This window comes from Atta colombica, unplaced genomic scaffold (genome assembly GCF_001594045.1).
Source record: "Atta colombica isolate Treedump-2 unplaced genomic scaffold, Acol1.0 scaffold28, whole genome shotgun sequence".
NCBI lineage: Eukaryota > Metazoa > Arthropoda > Insecta > Hymenoptera > Formicidae > Atta > Atta colombica.
Genome location: NW_017259381.1, coordinates 1,010,964 through 1,021,258, shown reverse-complemented (window position 1 = coordinate 1,021,258; position 10,295 = coordinate 1,010,964). Strand labels below are relative to the sequence as shown.

The 10,295-nt window shown below is 31.9% G+C and overlaps 1 long non-coding RNA gene across 1 annotated transcript; it reads right to left on the bottom strand.

Moving 5' to 3' along the window:
• Nucleotides 1-2,873: 2,873 nt before the first annotated feature.
• Nucleotides 2,874-6,546, bottom strand: LOC108689880. Its single transcript, XR_001931854.1, has 5 exons — nt 6,514-6,546; nt 6,320-6,432; nt 4,548-4,619; nt 3,998-4,201; nt 2,874-2,956 (listed from the first exon to the last, which is right to left on the bottom strand). It is a non-coding gene; the product is annotated as an uncharacterized LOC108689880 (long non-coding RNA).
• Between the last annotated feature and the right edge of the window lie 3,749 nt (nt 6,547-10,295).

Genomic DNA, 10,295 nt, shown 5'->3' with positions numbered 1-10,295 from the left:
TCTCATTACACTCTCTACATATGTAATTTTTTGTCACTCGAAAATGTTGAAATTTCGATGCAAGTTTCGAATCGACAATTTTTTAATCGTAACGATGTTGAAACAATGTCTTTTCAAGGGACTATTTCTGACTGGGCTTGTAGCTTCGTATATTTATGTATTTCCGCACTTCGAAATTTTACCGTAAGACTAAAAGACGAAAAGAAGGATATAAAAAAAACTAAAATATTATATATTAACGAAGGCAAAAAAATTTATAATGTCTTGTTGCAGTAAATTGCATCAATAGATCAGAAAAAGGTATTCGATTATTTAAATTTCCTGCGGATAATATTCGTTGACAGCTTGCTATATTGCTGTAAAATAAATACATGACTTGTGAATAAACATCACTATACTTTCTCGCAGATGAGAAATTTCAATCTTTTTCTTTAAATTGACGTACATATTTGGCACTTTATCTAGAAATAATCTGAACGCCAGACACTCTTCAGGTCCTGCACTAATATTACGATAGATATTCACTGAGAGCAAAATGAATGAATGAAAGGAGCTACAATTTCAAGCAGAGTAAATAAATATAAATCATAACCTGTGGTGGCCATAACCCGTTACAATTCAGTAATGGAACGGGGACAGAGCAAGAAGTGAGAAAAAGAATAAAAATGGCGGACGCGAATACTTACGTTTCTAGTGCACTAATGGCGCAAATGACAATTTAGTCCTTGAAATGAGGATGCCGTCCCATATACACGGAATTAGAACGACGGAACGAATTTCTTACTAGAAATCAGTTCACTAGCATTCCGTGAAGGTGAAATCATACGGTTCGGAATAGGACTGCGAAATACAGAATGCGTCTGCGATTGAATCTATTAATCAGCGCTATTCCGCATTTAATGTTGCGGAATAGCGAGTGTGTCATTGTTCTTGTAATAAATCGTCATATTTTGAGAGGTTAAAATAATTTGATACTGAATGATATGATGGAATTACGCAATGTCGAAACGAATGAAGCAAAATAACAAAATCTGAGTGCATAAATATACCAAAAAAACAATGATGCATTACGTGCGATTTCAGTATGCCTTTTTCCGCACTTTTCTATCATGCCAGTTTTATGTTCACACGATGCGGAAAAATGATAGTAAATGCGTTAAAACAGTTCAAAAAATTGTTATAAGATTATAAATATTAATAAAATGTAAAACATTAAATACTACATCATTGATAATTGTTATTAGAATTTGAAAAATTATATTTCATTTTAATAAGCAAATTATTAACATGAAGTTAGTAGTTTTTAAATTACTACCTTGATCAAAAAGTTTCCCGGAATTCATTCAGAAAATACAAGTTTTATTCATCAAAAGTGATATTGTCCCCTTCAAAGTACTCCCTCACTTATGCCAGCGCTTGATCCAGCTCTCGAAACATTTCTGGAACTCTATTGTCGGTATAGCTATCAGAGCTGTTCGATTTTTCCATTACTTTTGACTGTTAAAACGCGTTCCCCGTAATGGTTTTTTTCATGCCACTCATAAACGGCTGTTTTCTTTAGAGTATCACTGCCGAAACAGTTTCCCAACATTTCCAAGGTTTCCACACCATTGAATCCATTTTTAACGCAAAATTTAATATAAACTCGTTGTTGCAAATTCAACTCCATTTTTAAAACTGTAAAAAATCAAAAATACGTGCAGAGGTAGATGTACTCAAGACGGTGTAACTTTTACAAATGTCAAGCTATGATAAAATTTGGTGGGAATGTCAATGATAGATGGCAACCTAACCAAAAAAACAGAACTCAAATCAGTTGACTCAGAGCATCACCTGTTGATAATTCCAGGAACTTTTTGATCAAGATGATATATTCATGCTGGATATTTTGACGCATTATGTGAACATAGCATATGAAACTTGCGTGATGAAAAAGTGCGGAATAGCGCTGATTGGTTGCTTCACGACTCATTCTGTATTCTGTAGTCCTATTCCGAATCCTGTGATTTCCCAAGAAGTTTCTTTACTATATCAGAACTACCGGAATCATAGCCGGAACGATATAGAGATGATACTGAGTCAACGAAATATCATGTCGATTGCAGGCTATTATTGATGGTTGAGAATTTGACAACTTCGAAGAAGAAAATTAATAATAATTCTTATTTTTCAATGTGATATATTCTTGTTTTATATATACTTGTTATATAGTCCAATTAATGCCAGTAGTTCTTCAGATAATATCGATGTCATTCTAAAGTAATTGAAGAACTTCCCTAACAGCACAAAGTCGTCTCTGAGTCGACTTAGAGACTATAGTTTCTAGACGTCTGAAAAACGGACAACATAAGTCGACTTTAGATGACTTGGAGACGTCTCTAAGTCATACAATGTCCCATTTTAAAGACGACTATAGTAAGTCGATTTTAAACAACCATACAGACATTCTAGAATGTAGCGCGCATGCGCATCTTGCAATGGCGGAAATAAATCGGGAAAATCTATCTTTAGGTTATATTTTTCTTACGGCATTTTCCGTTGGGACTGCACCCATCCAGTGTTTCTATAAGAACGTGTTCAAATTTGCACTGCCTCCGTGTAAATATATATAATATAATTTTAACAGTATATACTTTTATAGAAACACTACTGCGCAATCCCAAGGAAATATATCATTAGATTATTATTTATAAAAATCATTAAATTATTACTCTAAAAATAATATATAGATATTTATTATTTGCATTATTGTAGCATGTTACATTTATATATTTTATATTTTTTCTATTTATTAAAAATAATTTTAATATAATAATGTTTTATTATATTTTATATATTGTTTATACTGATTTTGTTTTGTAACGCTTCTTATTCTGTCATCTGAGCGATGGAACCATTCTTCGATGGCTTCTTCTAATTCGGCAGACGTCACCTGGTAACTGTTTTATCACCGAGTCTGAAATATGTACAATTATAAAAGAATTGCATTAATAAAAATAAAAGTATAAAATAATATTTATAAACATAAATTTTATAAACAAACCAATTAAATATAAGGCAATAGGTTTGTTCTGATTGATTACACTGTTCTATTTTTGCACCAATGCAAATTTTTTTTTAAATAATCAATCAATGAGAATTTGCATGTTTCAAACAAGTATAAAAGTATGGATAGAGCACTATAATATATTATAGGTATTCGCATCCGCCATTTTTAGTCCTTTCTCTACTCTTTATTCTCTCTTCAACCTTCAACCTTCTCTCTTCTTATCTAAGCGATGGAATGGAGAGCAAGGGATTGAGAAAAGAAGCAAGAGAGTGACAAAAGGATTAAAAACAGCGGATGTGAATACTCTGCATATTATAGCCTTAGTATGGATAACCAAGCTATATATTCCAAAATTATCTGTTAGCACCGACAAGGTATTAAGATGGCTAGGATGTATTAGTGAATTTACACCACTTTTCTGACCTGTCCATGATATTTGAGTGCTACATCATTAGAGATAATAATTTGTGTATATAATAAAGTATTTCTAATAAAATGCTTACTATGCTTTCTAATAAAATGCGTCAAAACCTCCGATTCAACATATGTTCCTATAATATAGTTACAAAAAATATACACAAATGGAATATTATGATTGGAAGAAATATATATATACGACAGCGAAAATGAAACATGTTTGAAAACAAGTCGATATTATTAAGTTAATTTGGTACCTATCATTATACATCTTTTTATGTAGCACTTTTTTGCCACTTAATTCTCTATTTTCATTATGTCATACTTTAATATTATATCAAATTCTTTTCAATATAAAATTATCAAATTTAATATAAATAAAAAAAGTCCTTGATGATACATGAGAAATTAAACATGACGAAATTCAAAAGTTATAAGATGGCGAGTAAATTTCTAAGAAAACACAATTTTCCTAACGGATAATACAAGCATTTAAAGTAATATTTAATAAATATGACAATATGAATATACTTATAAATTGTTTTCTCATGTTGGTATTCACTTCCAACTGATTTTCGCACTGCAAGAACTGTTTCAGCGTCATTAGAAGCAATGGAGGTAACAGATGTCTTGCGCTATAACCTCATCCTGCATTCCCCTCTTGTAGTAGAGCTTCAATAGCGTATATTTGTCTGGACAATCTTTCTTCAGTTTCTTATGTATCTCTGCATTCGTCTGTAATGATATGAAGAAATTGCAACATAAAAACTGAATTAACATTAATAACTATTAATATTTTAATAAAGTCAAATCTATCTTTTATCACAATAACCATTACCAGCATTAGCTATTTGCCAAAATTTTATTGCTTTTCATTATTTATTATAGGAACAGGAGAATGAGTTTGTGATGTGCATTTACTTAAAATAATTTTTATGTATTTTTATATATTTTTGTTTAAAAATACAATATAAAATATAAACATAACATAAAAATATCTTTTTAAGAATATTAAGAAAGAGACATTAAAGAGACGAACTATTAACAAATCATGTGCCTCTGTAAGAAATTATTTGCTTACCACAACAATTATTATGATTTCTCATTGAGGGTTCATTTTCTATACCGTCGAACCGTGATGAATCAGATAAGTCTGAAAATCAAATATTTTATTAATATGTATACTACATACAAAATAATATAAACAATAATAAACAAAGCATTAAAGCCATACGCTGCTTTTTGAACTATCTCGATTTGTATTTGTTAACAATTGGTCTTACAGACATTTGAAAATCAAATATTTTATTAATATGTAGTATACATAGATGTCTGTGAGATCAATTAACAAATACGAATCGAGATATTTCGCATTTGTTTATTATTATTTTGTTAATGTGTAAATAGTAGTTTTTTCTTTTCTAGTATTATAGAACAAAATGTTTATTACTAATATTGTAAATTAGTATGTTGTGAAACCGAATCTTAAAGTCATAGAAGTTAATATATTGTAGTTTTATTAGTTTTATTAGTTTTCCTTTTGAAAGCATAAATCAACATAGATGTGCTTATCGCTCATTAGTTCATTTAGAACAGACTTATCCAATGAACCTCGAGCACACTCAATTTGTGGTCTAATTTGTGTTCTCAAAAGAGAAACTCCTTAAGAGAAGGATTTGTCTCAGCTTCTTTAAGTATTAGGTGTACAACTTTGCTTCCGCCGTTTTTTTTCCGAAATTCGAGGCTTTATTGTAAAAAACTGGTTATACATTTATAATTCAAAGTATTGTCTATCGCTGGCCACTACTTTCTCCCATCTTTCGGATAGCGTACGAATCCCGCGTCGAAAAAAGTGGTCTTTTGAGGCTATCCACGAATCGATCCAATTTTTTACTTCTTCATAAGACCGAAAGTGCTGGTCAGCCAGGCCGTGTGCCATTGATCGAAACAAGGGATAGTCAGAGGGAGTAACGTCTGGAGAATACGGCGGGTGAGGTAGGACTTCTCATTTCAACGTTTCCAAGTATGTCTTGACCACTTTCGCAACATGGGGCATTGTCATGTTGCAAAATTACTTTATCGTGTCTCTCGTTGTATTGCGGCCGCTTATCTTTCAATGCTCGGCTTAAACGCATCAATTGCGTTTGATACCGATCGCCTGTGATTGTTTCAGTCGGTTTTAACAGTTCATAATACACTACGCCGAACTGGTCCCACCAAATACAGAGCATGACCTTGGACGTCAAAATCATGTTCTTGAAGCGTTGAAATCACTCACGACACGTTCTTTCTCTAATAGCGGCCTCACATAAGTATTTGAGAGTATTCGATGAACCTCAGCCGCAGATTTCTTCATATTGAAGCAAAAAATTAAAACCTCCCGCAAATGACGAGAATTTGGCTCGTAAACTGATATTTTCAATCGAGAATAACTTTATGATGCAGACACAAATCGACTAATATTTCTATGGGGTTATGTTGACAGATACCCAAGTTTATTGTATGACGTCTATGATCTATTTATTTCGACCACCACTTTCCGCTAAAGCCACTTATAGGAAAACGGCGGAAGCAAAGTTGTATACCTAATACATAAATCTAGTAAGTATAAACTTGGACAAACTTCTAGCAAGTTTTAATAAATTTTAATAAATATAAGCATTGGGAAATACTATTGAAAGTCCTTATTATTTATATTCCTACTTAGCAACATCACAGAAACAGCAGTACACAGATTGCAATTGTAAATTTTAAAGAAAATATAGGTAATAGATTCATTTTTTTCCTATTAAGTTTTTGATATTGTGTATATACGTTGATATAAACTGTGGGATTGTGAACACAGGACTTAACCAATTTTGTATATCAGACAAGTGATGTTCATCGTGTTGCTCCTGATCCATTGGCTTGACTTTCCCAAGGCTGATAGATAACGTCGGGAATTTTTATCGATTTTTGTTGACTTTCTACAGAAATTTAAATAAAGTTACAAATAGGAGATACATATATCTCCACTGTTAATGATATGAGATAATTATTTTTCATACTTTTCAAATCGTTGACCTGTTTCGAAGTAAAGTTTACTGCACAATAAACAAAAGTATACACAATTAATCATGAAAGATTTTAAAATATTATGAAATAATTAGCTTCATCTAAACTTACAAGACTGTTGACAATCTGGCGAGAATGCATGCTTACTATTTAATTGCGATTGTAATGCCTTGGTTATTCCAATTGTAATAAAGTAAAGTTCGCCGATTTTGTTGACGTTTCGACAACTCAGAAAATTGTTTGGGCATTTTCGGGTTTTCTAGTTATTTAATCATGAATAATTAACCTACACAATCCGGTTCTAACTATATTATTCTTTTTTTAAAATGTCTTTAATTAATAATTAAATACATAAATAATATTTTACACAAAAATATATTATCATAGTTGCACTAATGTTCCCAAATCTTTAATAAATCTTTTATAATATAATATTAATTCTATTCTTTAATTATTAACAGACTCCCAGCCGATATTTCTGCAATCGCCATTTATTAGCTGTTGTATGCTGCATCGTGCGCAATCACGTGCGCGTACACTGCAATGACATCTCACGAATATTTTGTGACTTTTTGACAAGTCGACTTAAAGTCGACTTAAATTGACTTTTAAAAAATAGATTATATATTATTCTTATAGGTAGTAATCCGATTCATATCCACAACGCTCATGAAGAGCATTCGTCCTATCCTTAGTTTAATTATAATATGATTAAACAACAAGGACAAAATGATTTCAATTTTGTGAGCGTAAATCGCATTAGACGTCCTAAAATCGACATTGGAAAGATGTACAAAGTCGACTCTAAAGGCCTGACTTAGCAAAGTCAACTTACAGTCGACATATCGACGTTGTGCTGTTAGAATTCTCACGATCGGTCGTTTGCATTTCAACAACTAAATTATCATTTGCGCCTTGGAGACGCCTCATTCTTTGTATAAACATTGGCCATATCCAAAATTTCCGTTTTCTTGTATATTTTGATGTTGTAATAAAATGTTATAAGCGAAATAAAATTTTCACACACTCTTAAATATCGAAATATGACGCCGAAATATAACATTTCTTGCATTTCACAATAATTTTAACATTACAGATAACTATTTCTTTATCCATTCTTGTTGTAAATTAAAAAAAAAATTTTTGAATATTCGTTTCAATTTTTAGATTCAACCAACTTAGCTGAACCATTCCGTTCCGTAAAAATTTTCTTTACCTATCTCATGTAGCCGGAACGTAATGGAATTTTGATAACAAAATATATCTCACTCTTATAATTCAGTATTTTTAAGTATTCAAAATAATGTTGTAGGTAAGATAATTACACAAATTATGCATAGTATTGCTTCATTCGCATTAAAATAACGATTAAATTAAGCAACTCAGCAAACGAGAATGGATTGAAATGAATTGAAACGAATTCAGATTTTCAGAAATATTGATTCACGAATGTTAAAATGAATGTTTTTCAATCCTGAATGCATTTATACTTATTTACGGAATTGCACGGAGCATATCTCTATGCCTTTCAATCTAAAAATAATATTATTTTCTTTTCTGTGCATTGTGAATACTGTTCAATTCAAAATTTTGAATAGGAAATGCAGTTTTTCAATCTAATTGCACCAGGGAGGTTATTATGATTCTTTAGATGAAGTGAAACAAAAATGAGCAAACTCAAGTGTTAACCAATGAGGTTATAAATATTCTAGTAAATTTGATCACTTTCGTAATTTTCATCTCATTTCAAGAACCGTAATAAATTCTCTGATATTCTTACAACATGCTTATTATTATATATTTTTCATATATGTGTTTTATTTCATATTTATTATATATATAATTTCAAATTGTGATACATTAATAAAAAATAATTTATGATTTTGTTTTAATAAAATTTGTAAAAAACTGAAATTTGAAAAAACAAAAATTTTGTGAATTTTAGAGAAATAGGAGAAATTAGCGGAAAATTTTGGAAAAAAAGGGAAATTTTAAAGAGAAATAGGGAAAACCAGGGAGATTTTCATATGCCAACAAGGAAATGTCTTTGCTGGTATCTGGCAACACTGACTGTAGATATGCGGAATTGCGGAACGTTCGTGATTGGTCGTGGCTTCATTTCGTCGATTCCGCTGTTTTCTATTGTACAAATTATTGTACAAATTATTTCTTTTGCAGATTTCGCCGATGCCGTGTATGCGTGTGCATGTTTACTTATAAAAACTAACCTTATTAGCTAATAAGGTTAATTAATAAAAGCTGATTTAAACGGAGAAAACTGTTTCTTACAAGCGCATAGTTAATTAACATACCGAGGCGTGTTCGGATTCCCACCTAGGTGTCCTCCGAGTGTTATGTCAACCTTTAACATTCGTAAATAACAAGAATGGAATGACCTGAGTAGCATTCGGATGGGAATCTGAATCCTGAAGGTAATTAAGTCTCCAGATAAATACGAAGGTTAATATGATCAGGGGATCGATTCTGTATCTTGAAGGGGGAGGGGAGCGAGGTGAAAATTACAAAAGTGAGCGAATTTAGAATACTGATAATTTCATTGGTCAATACCTAATAAATTTGCTCACTTTTGTAATTTTTACCTTGATTGAAAATATAGAATCGACCCCTTGAATACAAATATCGTATACATAGCATAGAAAGACGAAAATGTGAATTAAAATCAAAATAAGTACACAAAACAAAATTAGGATAATGTTCCTGTATAATGTGTGATTTCCGATCCGCAGAAATTCATTTTCTTTTCCCATTGAGCACAGTTTCCCATTGAGCAATTTGCAGATGCATAATCTAATGCGGGTAAATAACAAATGCTATTCTGATAGATCTAATTAAATCGATCTACTGGAAGACTCTTGTGATTGGTCAGAACTAATTGCACATTCCGCAAATTCCACTCAATGAGACAACATATTTTAGCTGAATGGAATCAGCGGAAGCCACGACCAATCACGAACATTCTGCAGTTCTGCATCCCATGGGAGCGTTTTCTAAGGCTGAATTCACACCTTGACAGAAAAACGGAAAAGCGGAAGCCAATCAAAACTCGCGGAAAGACAGAAGTAGACAAGCGAAATGTACCGCCTACTAGTACTGCGAATTCCGATTGGCTTCTTTTCCATTTTCCACTTTTCCGTCAAGATGTGAACCCGGCCTTAGGATACTTTGACGAAAAAATGGAAAATGAAAAAGCAGCAGCCATCAAAACTCTAGCTGATAATCTACAATTTCAGCTTTTTGTTCTACTTACTACTAGTGTGAGTGTACAATAATTTGTACAATAGAAAACAGCGGAATCGACGAAATGAAGCCACGACCAATCACGAACGTTCCGCAGTTCCGCATATCTACAGTGTTGCCAGATACCAGCAAAGACATTTCCTTGTTAGCATATGAAAATCTCCCTGGTTTTCCCTATTTCTCTTTAAAATTTCCCTTTTTTTCCAAAATTTTCCGCTAATTTCTCCTATTTTTCTAAAATTCATAAAATTTTTGTTTTTTCAAATTTTAGTTTTTTACAAATTTTATTAAAACAAAATCATAAATCTGATTGGCCATTGCTTTTCTGCTTTCTGCTTTTCCATCAAGGTGTAAATGCGCCCTAAGAAAATCAACAAGTTGGGCTGCGGATTTCTATTTGGATGCCCTGTCATATCATCCTTGTTGTTTATCGAATGTTAAACAAGGATGACATGACATCCAAGAAGCACCTGGATGGGAATCCGCAGCCTTGGATTGGCTACTGCTTATATTATGG